Here is a 22,430-nt window from a genome sequence, read left to right as displayed (position 1 = left end):
CACTCATATTTAACCTCCCTAAAGGCGTGTTGAGCTTTATAACTCGTGCGGCCATCAATGCCCTTCCAACGGCAGACAACCTCAGCAGATGGGGCAAAAGGCTAAACACCCGCTGCACTTTATGCGGAAACCACGAAACCCTGTTGCACATTCTCAATAATTGCAAAAGTGCACTGGAACAGGGTAGGTACAATTATCGACATGATAGCATCTTGCAATACTTGGTCTCTTTCATAGGCAAAGTGAAGCCCGACAAAGTTATCTGTCATGCAGACCTCCCGGGACATGACATCAATGGAGGTACGGTTCCGTCTGATCTCACACCCACCTCAGAAAGACCAGACATAGTCTTAGTCAATCAAAGTAGCAAATCAGTAGTAATTGGCGAGCTCACCGTCCCTTTTGAATCAAACATTGACTCCGCTCACAACAGAAAATCTGAAAAATACGCCTCATTGGTGCTTGACATTGAAAACCAAGGATACTCATGTGAGTTAATCTGTTTCGAGGTAGGATCCAGGGGACTGGTGACCAAGGAAAACAAACGTCAAGTCACTAAGCTGTTCAAGTTTGTAAGTGACACCCGAAGAATTCGGGAACATATAAGAACCATATCGAAAATTGCTATTCTTACCTCGTTTGCCATTTATAATGCCCGCAACGAACCCTCTTGGACAAAACCGGCATATCTCCAGCCTGCAATGGAAGATTCTTGGTGTATCTAAATAGTTCTATGTACACACACATACATAAACACCCATATGAATACACACACCCATACCCACATATAAACACACACACACATCCACACACACATGCACATACACCACACACACTAATTATTCACACTCACACATGATTATAAACTTACAAAACGCATGCACATACACACAAGAGCGGGCCCATATGCGGACCTATGCATGCCTTATATTCACATGTTTATTTTTGGCGAGTACAGTATAGTAGATTGATCATTATTGGTCAATGATATTGATTATCATCAATAATATGTACCCCTTATTTGTATTGGACATTCTGCGCTCCATATCAGTATATTATTCTGTTATACATGTGTCTTATATCTGCAATGACGACGAATGGATTTTGTATTGTATAGGTACTATGAAAAGATTACATATCTTAAATTCTGATGAATTGTTTTTGGCACAAATTGTCAGAGATAATTAGTTGAGTGTTGTTTTGCTTTATGTATTGTATTTGGTTAAGTTTTCATACCTGGATTTTTTCTTTGATTTTTTGTATTTTGTATTAAGCATTTGCAGTACATTTTTTTTTCCTCAGGCATCTTTACAGTACATGACCCAGCTCCTTCAGAAGGCTTAAAGAATTACATGTTTTTTTCCTGTAAAATTGAACATATTTATTTATAATGATATTCTTTTGTTAAATATGCCAAATAGAAACAATAAAACAGAGGCAAAAGTTTAAGAGGGTTGAAATGAGATGAACCTAAAGATTGCAAAGGTTAAGATTTGGTGGTTTGCTGGCATCTTAGACTCATCCTCTTCCTCATCGCCACTATCATAATCATCATCAACATCAACATTGTCATCATCATTTTCATCAATATTGTCATCATCATCATAATCACCATCATCATAACCATCGTTATCATCATCGTCATCACTATGAATTATACCACAGAGGTGAGAGGAATACTATATGTATATCATATGTTTATTTAAAGTAATTATTTGTGGGCCGGCTATGTCCATTTTGATCTTCCCCCTTTGTATTGTTAATTATGTATATTCATAGGATCTATATTTCTGCATTATGTATTTATCATTGTGTATATTTTCCCGTTTTTTTCTATAATATTGGATGTGAAATAATTATGATTATGTTGGGTGGATTTAATGCAATTCATCGGTAGTGAATTTCGGTAGATTCGTATAATTGAACGAATGATTAGAGTTATTTGTGTGTGTGTGTGTGTGTGTGTGTGTCTCTTAGATTAAATTTATGCTGATATAAGTTCATTTTGGCGGTTTTTTTTTTCTTTTCGTCCTGAAACAGCTGTTCATGTATCATGTTTGTCTGTAAATGTACTTGTATACATGTATATATTTGTGTAACTGTCAATTGTGGTGTGATGGACCGGGTCTACTGTATTTCTTTCCTTGTACTTACCTGCCTGTTGGCAGGTAGTATCCTAGGAATATTCATCACATGCTTTAATTTGCATTTGAAATAAAGTATGTTATATAAAAAAAAGTATATATAATATATATATATATCCTGATAATTTTAATTTTCATCGATATGATGTGGTAGACACATTATAACAATCTCAAATAAAAACAATTTATATAAGTGTATTCCAAGCATTATATTGCTTAAGTAAGAAATTAAAGTATTGTAATTACTAGAATATTGATTTATTATGTACTTCTTTAAGTCGTTTTCTTACTTATGGGTGAATTATACTTGAAAAGCTGGGCTTCTTTGTTTCCCTTTATAATGATTAATTTTGTCGTTTTGCCACTTTAAGAAGACCTTAAATGTATATATTGCTTTCAAATTCTTAATGTGTTGTATTTGTTGATATATGTATTGAAATCATTAATATTTTTATTCAAATGAACACTTGATATCAAGTATTACGATAACTATTTGCACTCTAAGGATTTGGCTTGTCATTCGTATTTGATGTCTCTTTATCTTAATAGTGGAAAATTGAGCAAAGAAAATGGGATTCCATCGGCATTCGAACCCGAGACCTCCGGATTGCTAGCCCGGTCTCTACCATCTGAGCTAAAGAAAGCGCTAGTTCAGTGTCTCTATATCTTGAATGATTATGTGCGTCCTTATATTGATATTAATAGTTGTTGTCAAGCTGATGTAATAACTTTTCGTATTTCTGTAGCTTGTGGTCACATAATATGCATGTTCAATTCTAAGCACGAATTAACCTCATTATAGAGCATAGCCTCTTGACGTATGTCAAAACAATAATCGCACCCATTCTTTTTTTTTTTTTTTTTTGGCCAGTCACTACAGTCTTTCATCTCCAACTGAATGTCGTTACCAATGTTCATTATGAGTAGAGGAATATTATAAGTTATCCACAATTCTATACCTTTGCCATTCAAGTTCCTATTCCGAGCATTCGATTTCTCTCCACGCTCGCAGCATTAAATCAGCAATTAAAGTCAAAATCCTGTCATTCGAATTCACCATTAGAGCATTCAAATTCACTATGGGAGCATTCAAATTTACGAGGAGCACTCATTTCAGCAATGAGCATTCAAATTCATGTCAAGCTGGCGACGGAATCTGGTCGGTCATTCAAATCCGTGAATAGGCAACCATGTTCCAGTTAACTGCATATAATTTGAAAATAGTCCTGAATTCAGTTAGTTTTGGGCAGTGTATGTGTGTCTTTTTCATCTAGATTCGAATATATTGGTTCGGAGTAGAGGTCTCCCTGTTCATGGAAAAATTAATTTGAACTCGGGCTACACGAAAAGAAATACACAGGCACATGTCCCTCGGATAGGACATAAAATGGAGGTCCTGTGTGTGAGAGAGTCACAACTCATTCACGCAATAGATCCCACTTCATTTACTCATCGCAAAAGCATGGTGTTTAAACCAGGGAAGTGGTCCCATCTCACATCCAACTGAACCCCATGGAAGACCAGCTTTTGCATCTGAATATGGGCTTTCTAGCCATCTTCTAAAATGGAAAATGAAACAAATAAACAAACAAACAAACAAACAAACAAACAAACGGCACTTTATAGGCCTACAAACGAGAATGTAGAAGACTGGTTGACACCTTCTGGGGAAAAAGCAATTGCGACCGCATTGAAGCTGATATCAGGAATTTGTATACATCGTTTGCTGTTTATTGCTGTCTTATTGGTTTACTTTTGCTTGACTATGTGAGATAATTGTGTGTCAGTTTCGATGCATTGTGTGGTTAGTGTTGGGGCGTTGTCAGCATGCAGTATCATCAAGAAATATGATTAGATTTTCGTTGTGTTGTTTGGATGCAGTGCTGATTGGACCTTACAATTTGAAATTTATTGAGATGAAAATAAAGAATACATGAACAGAGAACACTGCATAACCTTTAAACAATCGAAATTACACTATATGCAAGCCTTCATTGGTCGTGTATGCCCTTTTCCCTTTCTTAAAAAAAGTCTACTCCATTTTCTTCGTTTAATTGTTTGCAGGAAGAAGGAACTTGATCGCTTGAAAATGAAATTTTCACATCGGGACTATCACAAAAATGTGTCATAATGATAATAGTAATATTAATATTATACTTATCATTATCATTATTATTAATGATAATAGTAATAATAATGAAATTATTGAACGCCCAAGCATGAATTAGATTTAACGAAAAACGAAATAAAGATGAATTAAAATTTCGGATTCTGAATTATAATGCCCGAATATTTTCGCTCGTGTGAGTTGTGTGAATTTGAATGTACATTATTGAACTGGAATGACAAAAATATAAAATTGAAAGGGAAAACTAATGATTGCCATATTGTTATTTGCACAGGAGTACACACTTCGAATTTCGATACAGACCTTAGCTAAGAGGTATGTCAATTTATGCTCAAATCTATAGGCCTATTCTTTCATTGATACCGCTTCGATATTCCGTAGCTAAGTTGTAAACCTTGTTATTCCAAACATTCATCGTATGCTCTATGTACCGATGCCTATACTGTCTGTAATCGCATGTAAACGTTGTGTTAACTCCTCATTTTGTTGAATGAGGGTTGAATAATGTAATTTTATAGATCCTACATTTGAATCATTTATCAATACATTATACACAATACAATTAGTTTTGCTGTATTTATCGGAACTCATCCTCACCCTGCTTGCAAACTCGATGTGAATATAAGGACGTACGTCACATCTTTTTTGTTTGTACATGTGCGATGGACTTGCAATTGTATGAGTTCTGAATCTGCGTGTTTTATTATTGTCTTGGTTTGAAGTGGCATACGAAGATTTAATAACATCAAGCGTCATGATGGTGAGGATGAGTTGGAGTTAAGATTTTGATTAATACAGTACTTTGTTAAGTTGGGAGGTATTCATAAACAAGTGAAATTCTTCATGTATGTAAACTCTCTGTAATTTTTGTCTGTTTACTTCCTTTCCTGATACTTGTGAATTAATATATTGAAATAATGTTTTCATTTCTATGTTTTTGTAGAGATAAAACGTCACGTATTCTGTGTGATAAGTGCTAGTAATAAACCGGCAGACCTATCATGTACAATACTGAATTATACTTTAATACTCTGACTTCTATACATACCTTTTTTTCAAAAAACAAAAACAAAATTAAAAACAATAACAGAAGTTCATGAAGACCATTTGCCAGAGGTTTGTTCGACACAGAAACAAATGATGTGTGGAGGGCTAGATTCCTCCCAATCGGGTATCTGAGATATATCATGGGATATGATCACAGTTTGATATCGTTTTGATTATCTGAAATTTCGGAAGACACTATCTTTAGTTTGACTGTACTGATAAACCAGTCTAATGCAGCACAAACACTTGTTTGATTTGATTCGTATGATGTTACTTTCTTCAACACAGTTTGGAAGAGTGGTTTTTTATGTCATAAGTTTCACTGATAATTTTATTTAGCCAAATGTAGAAAGTTTACAAAATTGCTTGACGATGAGAACCGTATACGTCATTTCAACTGGAGTGAATAGTGTGGATTGCTGCAGTAAGTGCCGAAACTTGTCTGGTATCTATGTATGAATCTCGTCTCATATTTTCATTCTTCGCATATTCTGATTACGTCATTTCATGGCTGCATGCGTGACCATTATCACTTGATTCCTTCATCATTCAGCATAATTATAATATTCGTGCAGGAGTACTGGAATCTCAACTGTTACATTATGTTATCGGGGTTTGGGGTTTTGTTTATGTTTTGTTTCCCTGTATGTGTTTGTATTTGTTTGTTTGTTTGTTTGTTTGTTTTAAGGTGCGTTACCCGTATTTTTGCCATCCACTCTTTACATATTCTTTGTATATATATATATATATAATATATAATGAAGTATTAAGATATACAACTCGTGCATGTCTTTGACAATGTCTTCAAGACCACCAACACAAACCAGTAAACCAATTTTGAATATTCATGGCTTAAGACCGGTATTCCTCTGTAATCTCGGTGATTCTCTCTTTATCACTATCACATAATGGTTGAGAGGGGCATGTATTCTCTACTGATTGCTAGTGTTTAAAACTACTGGCACATTGATATCTTAATCTTCAAGATAATTACTTCTGGAGCTGGTTTTACAGTAAGTTCCAACTGGGATTGAAGAACTGAGCTGAGTTGAGTTTGATTTAGGTTTTTCGATTTTTAAGAGACGAAAACATGAAATCATTAGGCACAAAGTATGTCATAGTGCCAGGAAGGGATAATGGCTGTAAAGTTTTTACTGACTTGCAGGATACTTGTGAGCAAACAGTATGGACTATTGTGCATAAGGAAGAACCTCACGTGTGAAAGAAGAAAATCTGATATAGTGGCAAGGCAAGTCCAGAATACGCGACAAAACCCTAAATGTACCTGCCTGCCTGCTCAATGCTTATAAGCGTTATGAATGACATGAATATCATCTGCATAAGACTTTAGCTTTGAGGATGGGACGATGCTTAATCGTATGGGCGAAGGAGAAGCTTGATCGGAACAAAATGAACCACAAAGGAGACTGATTTTGGTGGTTTGCCAATTCAGTGAAATTCACCTCTTATTTTAGCAATCTCCGCATGAGAGTGAACTTTGTCAAGTTCTTGTATAACATGTATAAGGAAGAATGGATCTCTCTCATATTTTAGATAGTTCTATGAAGCAAAAAAAAAAGAACTCACTAGAATTTCTACTCGGCGGAATATTCCAAATTTAAAGAATAGTGGTCATACTAACAATCATTGTTAATAACTTTTGAGAACGTAAGAACGTAAGAAGGGTTTTATAAAAAATAAAGATCTGTTGCTCAATCGTCAGTAATTACTTTCTGAAAAAAAAACAACAAACAAGTCACAATAATGTCAAACAGGGTAAGTACGCAATCACATCTTTTGGGGCCAAATTGGTTTCCATTTCAAGTCACCTTTTACCATCTTTTTCAGCATAATATATCATTAGAAATTATATATCTCTGTTCATAATTGTGAGGCTTTTACTTCTTCTAGAGGGGATGTCAATAGTTACCTTTTCAGTATGTGTTAAAGTATTCCTTGAGGCATGCACTTTTTGGGTTCAATGTTTGGTGTACATTAAAACAATGGTCTGGAATGTACTTGCAGTATAAATGAAGTTTTTATTCCTCATTCGTAACCATCATTATTGTGTCGTCGCTTGTTTGCAAGGGTGTATGTGCACTTTTAATGTACTGTGTAATTGGAAGTTTTACACTGTATAGTTTTATTCGAATTGTCTTGATTTTACAGTGCCGTATAAATATAAAGACTTTACTAATCAATTAATGTAGGGGACCGGTAGGGTGGTTGTGAGATTGTGAGAGTGGATGCGGTGTGTTGTGTGTGTGTGTGGGGGGGGGGGGGAGGGGGATAGTTAGGGCATGTTGTTGGTTCGGTAAGGAATCCTGTGCAGAAAAAAAATGGAGGGGTTGGAGATTTACAATGAAACAATACATGCGTGACAGTTGAGTTTACACTGCACCAACGTAATGAAAAGCAGTGCAGAGTTGTAAAGAGCAAATGAGCTTATAGTATAATGAGATATGTGACGATGCCGAGCATAGCGTCCTGGTGATTCCCTGGTTTGACGACACATTCTGCTCATCGCTTCTCTCTAGCCCGAAGAATTCAGTTGACTCTCAGTCATATGTTATATGCATGTCATGCTTGCAACAAGTTCAAGATTCAAGATAATATTAAACCCACTTTTAGTTCAATTAAAAAAACTCATCTTATCACAATATATGCAGAAGTCTATTCTAGTGTTAATTGGTCTACAGGAGCGCAGGCTTTTCCTATCTCTCTGTCCCTCCATATCTCTCTCTCTCTCTCTCTCTCTCATTCTCTATGGGGATTTATTCTGTACGAACTCACAATTACGAATACCTAATGCTGTTTGAAATGAAAACATTCAGAGAAAATGCAATGAAAACTGAAATAGAAACAAAGTCAACTCTCTCAATTGGTATTAAAAGGTATTAGGTATAAAAGAATAGTATGGACAGTGTATGGATACTGGTACGTGTATAGTTTACAAAATTTGAAACTGCAAAAACAAAAGTGAAATCTACTTTTGAATTTGTATTAAAATGCGACGGAGGCTTGGTGTAGTTGTCACAAATTAAGGAAAATAATTGTCCCATTTCATTCTTGCAGACCCATACTCACGCCTATACGTGTCAGTCTCCGCCTCAGGAGTCTTTTTTTTTATCATGCTCAGACTCCTGGCAAGCTTTTTCTTATTCCTCAAGAAAAAGATTCCCTAAAGATCACAAACTTCGAACCTTAATTTTTGAGAGACTTTTTGATTTTTGGCCGAATAAGCCACAATATTCAATAAGAATTTAACCCCCCCCCCCGCCGTCCTTTGGTCGTTTTGCTCAATGACGCGCTACAAAACTTTACGCCTAGCTGCTCAATGGGCTTGACATCTGTCGTCTTCCTGCAAAAATACTGACAGAACATTATGTTCTGGCTTGTCATTTTTTCTGCTTGTTTAAGTTGTACCTTGTACCGAACGATCGTTCGGAGCTGGATGCCTCTTATGTATACAGATGCCAGAAATTACCCAACTGCACCGCCTACCAACACATGACCAGTTAGTGTTTCGTTTCCTGTTCGGATTTGTCTTGAAACTTGGTACCTTGATCTGAAATTCACCGACAAATTATCCAGAAACTTGCCAGGGAAGCCTTCAGGAACATAGAACAGGTATGTTTGATTTATACGCAATGCATGCCGTATGTTAGCTCTCAATTACTCTGCTGGCATCCCTGAACAGATAGTTTGTCTTATGTCACTTGTGTAAGGTTAAGTATGTGTTTTACTCTCGCATTAGTTCGCGCCTTTCCCCGACAAACAGGCCAGGGTGCTTGGGGTGACAAGATGTATTACACATTGTATATATCAAAGTCTCTGTTTTGTTCGGTATATATCCAAATTACATTTTCATATGCGTTTTTCCTGCCTATAGCGTTTGTAATGCAAACTACACCATGTACACGGAAGTTACTTCTGTGCTGTTATCCAACGATTTTAAGTTGTTAATCCTTGAAAATGAAACTATATGAACTGACTGAATGCAGGAATGTAAGTGGAACCAGGGAGGTACCTCACACATCAACTGCGTTCGAGGAAAATCGGACAATCCGTTATGAATTTTGGTAGAGCCATTGCTGGATGACAAGATAACACTTCATGGCATAACGCATGGACAATTATACAAGAAAATATAAAGAGAATTCCACAAAATTTCATTTCGAAGTACAACAGTCCTTCCTCTTGTGACTGACATAATTATGTTAAAGGTAATAAATCCCCCTGTTTTCTGAAAGAGGTAAGTCAAGTGCTTCTTTTTCATTATGCTAGAAAACGAAAATATTCAAATTTTCTTTATATCTTTCTCAGCCAGTATGGCCGCACTGAAACCTTAAAAATTCATAACTTTCAATGGATTCTCCGATTATTATAACTATTCGTTCGGCTAATATTGCCGCATTTCCTTATACAGACATTTTATATACATACATACATACACACACACACACACACACATATATATATATATATATATATATAGTGTTAGGGATAGTTCCCTTCCAAAACATACGCGATGCCTCATTGTGGGTAGCATATATACTGAAAGATATTAGACTGAGGCGGACGTTTCTTTCGATCTTGTTCTCCCTTTTAATCAGTCGAGAGCAACGTCCGCCTCAAGCTTAATTTCTTTCAGATTATATATATATATATATATGTATATATATATATATGTATATATATGTATATATATATATATATATATATATATATATATATATAAAATAAGGGGAAGAGTCATAAAAAATATGCAGCCTCTCTTGTACTAATATTATATAAATGTGCAAATTTAAGCAGAGTCGAAGATCGAATTGAGAATACAGGTGAATTCCTATGTTACCTGCACATAAAATGTTCTTTGTATGAACCTTCTCACCCCTTTGATATTAGGAGAGAATACCACTCTAACCAACATGCCACGAATTCACTGGACATGGGTGTTTGTTGTCCTGCTAGTAGCAGTATCCCTATCCTCAGGTAAGCGCATTATACTAGTATACAATGTACGTTCAGTACGTCGATCGGCTAAGAACCAGAAGGTCGTTATTGCAACTTTGGGGATATATCTCATTATTGGTATCACATTGTAGAGCTCGATCTCCTGTACATTATGGTGTCAAATTTAAATCATTTCCATTTTTAGCAAAATCTTAAACATCGAAACCGAAAGGGCGCAATTTTACCCGATATTTGGAACAGTGCTTATAAATCTACCTACCTTTTAATTGAATACACTTTTTATTTCATGAAAATTGATTGTTGCGTTTTTGTTTGAGCTTAAATCTTAGAAGCCGATAACGCCCTTTTTTTATTAGTTTTTTTTCCCCAATATCAGCGGGCTGTTCACAAAAAAGATGGCACGCCATTTTTGTAATTCCCATTCTGGTTATGATATACGTACAGATGAAATTATATTTTTTTCTAAAAACTTCACCTCACGTTTTGCATAATGTGCTTACATTTCGTTTCCGCTTAAGTTTCTTCTTCTTGTTAGTTAAAATGTGACTTTATTCAACTTTCGTCAACATGTGATAATAAAAGTCACAAGAAAATTGCAGCAAGCAAATTTTTGGTCAGTTTGCACGTAAGCATACGACAAGAAGTTTGTAATTTTGGGAAGATTATAAAATTTATTTACCCAATAGTGTTCTTATAGAGTCAAAACACGCCAAACACACACAAAAAGCACACATACATACACATTCACATACACAAAAGCAAACAAGGAGGGAAACAAAATAAAATAAAACAAATGACCCAAAGACACAATAATGCGATTATTGTTATTTGGAGAAGTGTAACATTGCCTTTAATGGGATTTCCAACGTATTAAGAATTTAAAGAAAAGATAACAAAAAAAGAACCTTAACAATCAGAGAAAGAGCAATGTTAGCACAGTCGAACCTTGCCTCGCCTGCACACACCACACCGTCCGCAAATAGTTCAGCTACTTTTTTTCACTATTCTCCATATAGGACCCGTAGCTGTGGTCGCTAAATTTGAAGAGGAGGGAAGAATGGCTGCAGCTTCCCAATACTCAGGGCTTAAGGAAAACAAAGCAAACACAAGCACGAACAAAACTCCAAAATCGAACCCAAAAAGGCACCCCCACACACAAGAAAACTGAATAGCATGATGATATTATGATCACCGATTAAAGACTATTTAGTGATTAAACTTGCCTCTAGTATCAAAGGATACCATGTAAAATTATCCCCTTGATTTGAAAAAAACTAAAAAAAAAAACCCTATATAATTTTTTTTGCGTTTACTCACATATGCAAGTGTAAGTGTAAAGCTTTGGCAATTATTTTTAGCATGCTGAATATCGTCATATAAACAATGTTGTCACGGTTGTATGAGACTTTGCTATGACATTTGATCCGGAAATCAATGTGAAACTGGAAACTTCCGTCCTACAAAACCCAAATTATCAATTAACACGCAGACAGTTTGACACATATTTGGCATAATCTTCCCGACAGCATAGAACCTTTATTATCTAAACTCCTTATGAAATGATACACTTAATCAACAATGAATCAACATTTCTATGTGATTTATTATGATTTATGATTACAGAGGAGATCTTGACGGTTCACAGTTTTCCGAGATGATCCCTGTATGAAAACACATTAATGGCATATGTAAATCGACAACCCTGTATTGGTCTATAATCTATGCAGGATTGAAAAAAAGTAAAGAATATAATCGAACAACTAAAGAGAACCTGCATTGGTTTTTATAGTCCCTTAGATAACGATAATGGTTTGCTCGTTGTCGTGATTGTAGTTTTGACTCTCAGCTCAGCTCAACGAACAGATGCAAAGTTCAGCCACAATAGCTTGTAAACCTCGAGATAAAATTTGAACAAATGACCTTTATGATTATGTATTGCTTGATTGCTTGATAAGGCTTAGTTTCAAGTTCAAGGTTCTGACTCCTGTATTCAAAATGTCTTTATGGAAATGTCTGCCTTTGTCTGCCTCTTCTTGCCTGTCTCGGTGAACTCATCAAGAATATCACCCCTGTTGTAGATCAACTATAAATGTCAAAGAATTTTCTCTCTAAAATAAATGTGAAAGCCAAAGCATTTGGTAATAAGTTTTTGTTGTTGTTTTTTTTTTTCAAAATGGCACCATTACTATGGGACAATTTCTTCCTAACCACTAAATGTATTACAGATTTTGAGAGATCAGAATCTGTCATAAAAAAATAAACTTTTTGTTTGTTGATGATTGTTGACTACGTTAGTAATAGAATTATGTACGTATTATTAAAATTTTGTATGATTTTTGCCTCCACATATGCATAGAGAATTTATTCTAAGAGTATTATGCTTTTCTAATCACGGAATGTTATAATCACTACCAATCAAATTTTTGTCTGCTTTTTTCTAATGCTTTTCTTTTGCTCCTGTTGTTCTTTTGCTCAAAAGTGAATATAAAGCGTTAATCAAGTGTGGCTTTGTCTTGTGTGTTTATCTGATGTGTAAGATTTCATCGATCTGACATTGAATTAAGTGGCAATCGCCATATTTTCTAGTGTCATTTCCGGTCAACGGAGCTGTGGTTACCACTGAACCAGAGGTAAGACTACGACAAGGCTTACCCGGATCGGTGCCATGCATGGTGACGCGGAAGCTATCCGCAGTCTACTGGAAGAAAGGAGAAACAATCGAAAGCGCCACCACTGTTGTTAAACTTCATATCTCTGACAACAACGGCGACATCAGCGGTCCAGGGTTTGAAGATGGGGAGTTCACAGTTGCCTCAAATTATTCCCTCATCTTTAATAAAGCCCGGTCTACGGACTCTGGGAGATACTTCTGTGAGGTGTCTGATTACGAAACAGGAGTCCTGTACAGGAACTATTCAGATGTGACGATATCGGGTAATTTCTCAACAAAACTAGTAACTTATGACATCGTATTATCATGTATGTGTTTTGCTTTTAACAAGGCTAGTGGTTAAAAATGGAACTCTCGTTTTTCAGTTCGGATTATAGTGTTGCGTCAATAACACATGATAATAGAGTATAAAGAGGATTAATACACAACGCTTATATAGCGCATATATCATACAATGTACATTTTCACGGTCCAGAAGAGGAAAACAGTGACAGTTGATATTCAATTTCAACAGTGCAGTAAAAATAAAAGTGCTAATACAGGCACATGCACAAAGCACCAAGAATACCAATTTTCGGCGATTTTCCGCGTTTATTTTTTTTTTTTTGTAATATCTAATTTGTATGTCTTATGATTTCAAAAAGTCCCTTCATTATATTTTGGAGGTTAACTACCCACATATCCTGATTGCTTTTGTTATCCAGCACTTATCCTCACACCAGTACCTTCTGGGAATGTGCTCCTTGAAAATTGTCTGAAGCGTCATTATGTTCGTTCATTGAAATAACTTCAGAGGTGATGTTCGTAAATCCTTGAGTTCGTTAATCCTGATAGGAAGTGAAGTCCATTATTCCGAAGGATTAGTTAAAACCCTTTTTGTGCAAATGAGTCAAGTGAACACAAATTTCACACACAAACCTAAGGGCATGAAATTAATGTGACATGCTGAGGTTTAATCCGAAAATTAATTAAGCTTTATTTTTCCGAAGTTTCGATAATTGAAAAAAAAAAAAAACACATAAAAGCTCGTTATTCCGAACGTTTGTTATGTGAAAGTGAAATGAAGTTTGCTTACTAATGAACCTTATTTTGTTTTCGGCTTAACAAACTTTGGAATAACGAACCAAGTTTCATTTTCGGATTGACGAAACTTCGAAATAACGAAGGTCACCCCATTTTTAAAAGGCGATGACGTAAACAGCGTGTAGCTAGGTAATATCCGTTTAATTATAGTCCAAAGGTTCGTTAATGAGAAAATGAATTTAGCTTTCTAATTCCGAAGGTTCGTGAATTGAAAGAGAAAGGAAAATGCGTACTAACGAACCTTACTTTGTTTTCGGATAAACAATTACGCAATAACGAACCAGACTTCATTCCCAGAACCTTCGAACCTTCGAAATTACGAAAAAAATAAATAGAAGGAAGTAACAAAACAATGGGTGATTTCAAGTTCGGTGCTGGTGCTGTTGCTGAGATAGCACTAGCACCGGCGATAAAACTGAACTTGAAATCAATCGGTGTTGGGAGGTTGACCTCAAAATTATGACGTATTTCAAGGAATGAGTGTTGGGCCCGATGTTGAATGCTGTCTGCTGCACAGAGCTCTACCGTTTGTGTTGGCGATTTACGTGCTTTTTCTCCATTGGCTAGCACTAGCAATTAGGGATTATTATCTTCGTTTGTTTCAACTTCGGTGCTAGTGTTAGCGTTGCTGCAGGAGACCCACATTTACGTCCATCGTGATGCACGTTGTACGAACAAAGTCTATGCCGATGCAATTAGTCGCCCACGTAACTTACATGAGCACTCTAGACATGGCTACATAAATCTGAGCCTGGGCAGCTGGGAGCAAAATCAAAATCATTGTGTGGAGCATGGGCGTAAATCCCGGGGGGATGGGGGGGATATATCCCCCCCCCCTGAAATGGAGGAGGGGGGGATGGCCTGTACAATCATCCCCCCCTGAATTTTGAGGGGAAAAATGGAGGAAGCAGAAATGTGATTGTTTCAATTTTGGCATATTGCATGACGTTTGTACGCCGGCCTTCAGACAGGTAACAGAGCTGAACAGTATTCTATCTTGTAGGAAAATGTATAATTTTCTCAAGCGCTCGCTCGCTTCGCTCGCTCGCGAAGAAAGTAACATCGACATACACTGTAAGGTATGGCTCAGGCGTTGACAACGTCAAATAGTATAGGTCTACATGTAAACATGCTATGACGCGAGTAACTGGGGACCATCTGCAAAATATGTACGAAAACATACAAGCAAACAATAACAACAACTTTATCGCCATAATTGAATCCCCTCCATTTCCTGAATCATTCCTGAGAAACGACAGTGACTGATGACTCAGTCAGGATACATCTATGGGCATACCAAGGGAAGATCAGGGACGTCGAATCTATGGGGGGCAAAGGGGCATTTGCCCCGCCCCAAAGGAAGTGTTTAGACAGACAAATCATTTATCCCCCAAGCAATTCCCGAGATTAGGACAAATCTCGAACTTTCTTAATGAAAAATTGTCCAAATATCGCCAGAACTATGCACCAGATCGTTGTATTGCAATCATGAACATGCAAAAGGTCCGCTATACAGGATAAGGGATAAACTTTGTACACTTTTGACATAGACGTATATTCCCTAATTTATCAAAGAGTGTGCAGCAGATCTTTCACTTAACAAAAGCAACCTAATATGTATAGAGGCGTCGATGGGGGGGGGGGGATGGTTCTCAAATAAAAGTGGGACAAACAAAAGCGAAAAATATAGCTACAAACGGCAGTTTTTAGAACTGGAAAATGTCAAAATTTTCAAGCTCACTCGCTTCGCTCGCTAGCATTTAATCAGTATGCCATTCTCCTGATGTTGCTGCCAGTAATTGCCGGCAGTTGCGCCCGGTGTGCCCCCTTAATTTCCAAAGCGAAAAAATACAGCCACAAACGGCAGTCTTTGGACTGTAAAATGTCAAAATTTTTAAGCTCGGTCGCTCCGCTCGCTCGCATTTAACCGCTATGCCATTCTCCTGATGTTGCTGCCAGTAATTGCCGGCAGTTGCATTCGGTGTGCCCCCTAAATTTCCAAAACGAGAAAGTATAGCTACAAACGGCAGTTTTTAGACTGTAAAATGTCAAAATTTTCAAGCTCGCTCGCTCCGCTCGCTCGCATTTAATCGCTATGCCATTCTCCTGATGTTGCTGCCAGTGATTGTGAGCAGGTGCGCCCCCCTTAATTTCCAAAGCGAAAAATATAGCTACAAACGGCAGTTTGGGGACTGTAAAATGTCAAATTTTTGAAGCTCGCTCGCTTCGCTCGCTCGCATTTAATTATTATTCCATTCTCCTGATGTTGCTGCCAGTAATTGCCAGCAGTTTTCGCCCGGTGCGTCCCCTTAATTTCCAAAGCGAAAAATATAGCTACAAACGGCAGTTTTTGGACTGTCAAATGACAAAATTTTGAAGCTCGCTCGCTTCACTCGCTCGCATTTAATCATTATGCCATTCTCCTGATGTTGCTACCAGTAATTGCCAACAGTTTTTGCCCGGTGCGCCCCCTTAATTTCCAAAGCGAAAAAATACAGCCACAAACGACAGTTTTTGGGACTGGAAAATGTCAAAATTTTCAAGCTCATTCGCTTCGCTCGCTCGCATTTAATCATTATGCCATTCTCCTGATGTTGCTGCCAGTAATTGCCAGCAGTTTTCGCCCGGTGCGCCCCCCCCCCCCTTAATTTCCAAAGCGAAAAAATACTAGTACAGCCACAAAGGACATGTGGGACTGTAAAATATCAAAATTTTCAAGCTCACTCGCTTCGCTCGCTCGCATTTAATCGTTATGCCATTCTGATGTTGCTGCCCGATTGCCGGCAGTTGCGCCCGGTGTGCCCCCTAAATTTCCAAAGCGAAAAAATACAGCCACAAACGGCAGTCTTTGGAATGTAAAATGTCAAAATTTTCAAGCTCGCTCGCCCCGCTCGCTCGCATTTAACTGCTATGCCATTCTCCTGATGTTGCTGCCAGTAATTGCCAGCAGTTGCGCCTGATGCGGCCCCCCTTAATTTCCAAAGCGAAAAAGTATAGCTACAAACGGCAGTTTTTAGACTGTAAAATGTTAAAATTTTCATGCTCGCTCGCTCCGCTCGCTCGCATTTAATCGCTATGCCATTCTCCTGATGTTGCTGCCAGTGATTGACAGCAGTTGCGCCTGGTGTGCCCCCCTTAATTTCCAAAGCGAAGAATATAGCTACAAACGGAAGTTTTTTGACTGAAAAATATCAAAATTTTCAACGGAAAGAGATTTCACCGTAGTAGGGGGAAACCCCCCTACCATACCCTCCCCCCTCGCTTGATTCGTTCCCTCACATGTAACCGCTCCTCCTAAGATCAAATCCTGTCTACACCGATGATAGGCCCCATTATTTAGTAGGCCTTCACAATGATGTCGCACAGCAAGTGCTGAAATACCACGATTCATTATTCATTCAATAATATATTGTGAATATTTCATTTTCTTATTGTTTTTTTAAAGAAAAGAAAACAAAATTTTCACCACAAGTGAGCACCAGATCGCTGAATTTCAGGTCTGAAAATGCAAAATCTTCCTCGTGTGGGAGAGGGATACCCCCCCCCCCCCCATACACACCCTTCCCCCGTTCGGTCGTTCCGCTCCCTCTCACAGATATTAAAAAAAAAAAAAAATGTTTTCATACTTTTAAGGTCTGACAAGCAAAAAAAAAAGAAAGCAACAAGAACAAAAAGTCTTTATGTTGTTGCTGCCACTTTTCTCCCACTTTATATTTCATGCAAAAGAGCGGGGCATCCGATCCCTGTAAAGTGTGTGTGGGGGGGGGGGAGGGGGGCACAAAGCTTCTCCCCCCCCCCCAAAAAAAAAAAAAAAAAAAAAAAAAAGGCTGCGCCGGTCCGGTTATGGGCTTGTAATCGTGGTGATGGTGACCATCCCCCCCACTCCTCAGTATGGATTTACGCCGCTAGTGTGGAGGAGGGATGAAGTTTGTGAATCTTTAATCCATCTTTCCCGTTATGTGTCAAAGTTAAGCAGGCTTGAATTCATCTTTGGATGTTTTGACTTTAACTATCCACTTTTTCGTCTCGCAATTTTCGCGGACTTCGCGGTGATGTGATGCCAACACCTAGTGCTGGGGGATCGACAATAGTATATGGTGATGCATTGATCGTTGCATTAATCTGATGGTCGGTGCTGGAGCACAATGTAGGGCAAATGTTTGGGAGAAAGCACTAGCATCCATCTAAATCTGCATTCATGTCTTTTCCTTTTAAATTTCTTTTATACAATACTTTTATTGTAAATGAGGGGAATACGATATATAATAATGGATGATTATGCATACTGTTGTCTTTAGTCCCACGAAAATCAAAAGTGTTAAGATATAGGGATGATATATGCATGTATATGTGTCACAAAGGTGTCACAAAAGCAAACTCACGAGGACAAACCACTAAATGATATGTCTTACCTACTCAGATCCGCCAGTCATCACCGATGCTAGACGTTTTCTTCAGTATGGCGACAGGGCGACCCTGAGGTGTCAGTATGAAAAGGCGGTTTATGCCGTGTCCTGGCGGAAGGGCGATGAATACGCTAATGCAGAACCAGTGGTTGCGCTAGACACGCGCTATGAGGTAAACCAGCGAAAATTTGGTGATGGGTACGACCAGGGTTGGTACAACATATCCGATGACTTCTCTCTTGTCATCAAATCAGCAAGGATACAAGACAGAGGAAGGTACTATTGTGTTGTGTCAGATCTGGCAACAGGCAGACTCCTCGTCAACTCAACTTATGTCGATATTGTTGGTAATTCCTTTTTTGTGTGTTCATCATGACGATTGGAAATTATAAATAAGACAATGATACATTTACAATGATGATACAACCATAAGATATCATTGCCCCGGAATTACATGATAGCACTTCTATGAACTGGGAAAGACACATTAGGATCAACAGATCCGCCAAAGACACGATTCGGACGGACATTTTTATTTTTTAAGAACCTTATCCACACCATTATACTTCTGCCCATGTTTTCAATTTTCTTATATTAGGACTGTTCTGGGTGCGGGATTTATATAGGAAAAAAATTCGATAGACCAGGAAAAACCGTTTTCAGACTAATTTTCCACAGTTTTTGAATACTAAGGCTCTCACAACACTTTAACCCTATAACATGACTTTAGTGGTTACAGCTCGTTATTCCGAAGGTTCGTTATTCCGACGGCTCTTTAGTCCGAAGATTCTTTATTCCGAAGGTTCGTTTTTTTCCGAATTTCATTTTCGGATTAACGAATCGCTAGAACTACGAACCTTCGGGATAACGCCACAAATTTTCGGATTAATCAACCTCTAGGTATAGGGAATTTGTGTGTTTCTGATTAACGACCATGTTTCGGATTAACGACCCTTCGGAATAGCGAACCTTCGGAATAACGAACAGCACCCGACTTTTGATAGTATACAGGGCTTACATCATGTTCTTCCAACGTATAGTTGTCTCATGTAGATACTTTCCTCGAGGCTGAAAGACAGCTAAAATTAAAGCTGATTAAAATCATACCGTTGAAATCGTAATATTTTACTCTTTCTTATCAGACGAATTTATACATGTGTATTTTGCGTGGATTCCCTCTTTAAATAGCCATTCCCGTTGTTTGAGATTAACAATACTCTATCGAGGACTTTGTCTTCTATGTACTGATTATTAGTGCTCATATTTTTTTCGCATTTTTTAATCAAAGTTTTGCTTCAACATGCATTGGTTCAAATTTAGGTAATTAATTTTTCAACCCCGTTTCCTTATCAATTCTACTATAATGTTCATGGGGGGAAATATCATTATTATCAGGATTTTCTAATAGTGACACAAGTTTTCTCTTGATAGTGTATTTGGATAAGGTTTGCATGCTTTGGCAAAATGGCAAACCTGACAATACGCTTTCCGCGAAAGAAGAGGATAGGAACTTGAAAGGAATCTGTTGAAAACGCACATGCATTTAGATATGATATGATATGATATGATATGATATGATATATATATATATATATATATATATATATATAGAGAGAGAGAGAGAGAGAGAGAGAGAGAGACTTTGCTTTGTTTATAGGTGTGTGTGTGGGGTTGTTCTGGTGTGTAATAATGAGACCTTGCCAAAAAGAAGAAGAAAAAAAAACAACAGCATATCCCTCCTTATACCTTATCATTTCTACATTTTCTTTTGCTTCTTGTATGTAAAATGATATAGTTCTGAAGGATGTATGTTTACATAACCTTACCACTGACTGAGGTGTCCATGCATGTGTTCTATTGATTTTGCAGCCACACCCCAAGAACGATTTCCGGAAATTGATACCTGTGTGCCGATCAGCTCAAATGTATCGATGCAAACTTGCAACATCAGTGCGGACAGCAATACAACAATAATAGTGCACTGTGACAGGATACTATCCCAACATCAGCTTGTCATTCAGCGATGCCTCAGACCAGGCTAATATCATTCAGAGAGTCATTTCTACTGATACAGAAGGGCTACTGACCCAGATGGTTACGATAGAGCTGTTGGCAGGATCCGATCCAGTTAAATGCACAGCTAGCGGACTACCTTTCGAAACCACGAGAACAACACAGGGTGTCATCACACCTACAACGACAACAGGAAACCACACGGATGCAAACAACACCGTTACAGCGCCTGCTCCTGTCAAAGGTGCCTGTGAGTATAGATTTATGTTGATAAATTGGTCACAACACGTAGGGGAGATGCAGTAGAGATGAGCCAAGCATTCTATTTTAGAAATGTTTCATTATGAATTATTGTTTATAACAAGTTTATGTTTATAACAAGTGTTTGTTACCATGTTGAAGAACAATGATAGAACTGCCTTTTACCTACGAAAATCCATTGTAGATCATTACCCAATTTAAAGAATTTCTCTGAAAAAAAAAAGTGTCATGTGGCTCAGCACTCCTACATTGTAAGGAGTGAGCGATGTCTTGGGGAGACTTGTACCACTTGTTACTGAGTTGAACCATCATGTAAACAGACGCAGATCTTATTGTAAACAAAAAAAAAAAAAAAAAAACTTAGAGTAAATAGAAATAGCTCTTGGAAATAACCGGTGTAATTCGGTTTAAAGTAATTGCATCATCGCCATGGCCAATATGGATAAGGTAATGTGACGCGCATATGTTGCAACTAATTCTTGAATACATTTTGGTGAACAAAAAACAAAAAACAAAAACAAGGAACATTCATTGTCCCCTTAGTTATCAGGTTTAATATTTTTATTAGCAATAGTAGTAAGGAGCCGTATTGCTAATAATTATATTACACAGCTGCTGCGGTGCCTGTGATCGTGGTCTTGCTGGTCCTTATCATCATGGTAATTGCAGGAATTCTTCTTTACCGGAAATATAAGAAGAAACAGAAAAAAAGTAAGTGCACCATATATCAAGGCCAAACATGAAAAATCAGTTAATCCCACCTAATAGTTTGCATACGTTCATTTGCACGAGAGATCCTAAAATAGCAACAAAATAATTGTACAGTAGCTCAAAAGGGCAATTCATAATAAGGCCTATGTACACAGTACACAATATTCAAGACGCCCATGTGCTTGTAGCATTCACTTCAGAAATACGTACTTGTATCTTTCCCCTATCGACGTTTACGGAAACTTGTCTTGAAAACAAAACTTCACTAACAAGTTTAAAGGACAAGTTCACCTTCATTAACATAAGGATTGAGAGAATGCAGCAATATTAGTAGAACACATCAGTGAAAGTTTAAGGAAAATTGGACAATCCGTTCAAAAGTTATGAATTTTTAAAATTTTTGTGTTGGAACCGCTGGATGAGGAGACTACTAAGGCTCGTGATGTCATATGAGTACAACAGTATAAAGAAAATGTAAAGAAAATTCATCATATTTTCACTTTTTTCGCATAATAAAAGAGCACTTGATTTGCCTCTTTCTGAAGACAATGGGAATAATATTACCCATAACATATGTCAGTAACGAGTCAAGGGAATGTGTATTTTTTTCAAAAGATGAAATTGTGCGAAATTCTCTTTATATTTTCCTTATATTGTTGTACGCATGTGACATCATACACTGCAGTAGTCTTCTCATCCAGCGGTGACTGCACAAAAACTTCAAAAATTCATAACTTTTGAACGGATTGTCCGATTTTCCTAAACTTTCAATGATGTGTTCTACTAATATTGCTACATTCTCTCAATCCTTATGTTAATGAAGGTGAACTTGTCCTTTAATTTGTCCACGCCTTGGTAAGAAAGTGCATGGATACAGTTGTGGCATAAAGGGGCTGTACAGTACTGGTTGAGGTGGGGATTCATGTTTTTTACATTCCGAAGTGAGATAATGAGAAACCTCTTATTAAATATGAAAGAGCATGTAATTC

General features: G+C 37.4%; 1 pseudogene; it reads left to right on the top strand.

The window, feature by feature from the left end:
* Positions 1-10,250: 10,250 nt before the first annotated feature.
* Positions 10,251-20,775, top strand: LOC140229806 (uncharacterized; annotated as a pseudogene).
* The last annotated feature ends 1,655 nt before the right edge of the window (positions 20,776-22,430 follow it).

The sequence above is a fragment of the Diadema setosum genome, chromosome 6 (assembly GCF_964275005.1).
Source record: "Diadema setosum chromosome 6, eeDiaSeto1, whole genome shotgun sequence".
NCBI lineage: Eukaryota > Metazoa > Echinodermata > Echinoidea > Diadematoida > Diadematidae > Diadema > Diadema setosum.
Note: the sequence above shows the minus strand (reverse complement) of the source record. Positions and strands in the feature narration are given on the sequence as shown.